The sequence below is a fragment of the Wasmannia auropunctata genome, unplaced genomic scaffold (assembly GCF_000956235.1).
Source record: "Wasmannia auropunctata unplaced genomic scaffold, wasmannia.A_1.0 LD336092.1, whole genome shotgun sequence".
Lineage (NCBI taxonomy): Eukaryota > Metazoa > Arthropoda > Insecta > Hymenoptera > Formicidae > Wasmannia > Wasmannia auropunctata.
Genome location: NW_012026798.1, coordinates 3,484,197 through 3,485,194, shown reverse-complemented (window position 1 = coordinate 3,485,194; position 998 = coordinate 3,484,197).

Genomic DNA, 998 nt, shown 5'->3' with positions numbered 1-998 from the left:
TAGAATAATTTAGTATAAATAAAAGTAATTACCTATTTTGAGACATATATAATTAATTTTTGTATTTTTATAATATAAGTTAATAATGTTACATAAATAAACGACATGAAATTGATAAAATATAAAATGATAACAAATTATTCAAGAGACAGTTTATTTGTATTTCGTTGTTTTGGACTTCGTTCTGTCCTTATATACATCCCAGACAGCACTGGACATTCCAAGGATGTCCATTTTAAGTCCAATTCACGTCTGCATGTCCACGGACATAAAATGGACATCCATGTGATGTTCATTATTGGAATTAAAACGGATGTTCTATTCGGAATATCCTATGGATGTCTAATTTATGTCCGCATTTTATTCTTACTTTTGTAATTTTTCTTAATTACTTTTATTAAATATATTATTATTTACAATTGACATTTACAATTCTGTATTTTATTTATTTACAATAATGAAATTTATTCCAAGATTGTATAAAAAAATCTGAGTTTTTTAAAAAGTAATAAAATTATACTGCAGCAATTCTGAAAAATTCTGGAATCTACATAAAAATTTTGAAAAATTATGAGAAAAATTTTTATCAGTATTATAAAATTCTTCTCAAAATTTTTATGTAAATGTCAGAATTTTTCAGAATTTCTGTATAATTTTATAATTTTTTAAAAAATTCTCAGATTTTTTATATCTTAGAATTAATATTTTAGAATTCATATAATATATATATGCAGTGAAAAATTTTAAGAAAAAGCACGACTAGACATTCTTATTTCTAAAAAATGTTTCAATTTGTAAAAAAAATGTTTGATAAAAAATCTGAAAATAATTTTTATTAGGCAGATAATGAACAAATGATTTTGGTCCACTGAACTGGAGCAGCTTGCCGCGCGGCAAAATGCAATGCGATAGTCAACGTGTCGTTATACCGCATTGTATTTTGCCGCGCGGCAATCATTTCCGCGTCCAGAGGGCAGAAGCCTACTCGTGCATGCGCG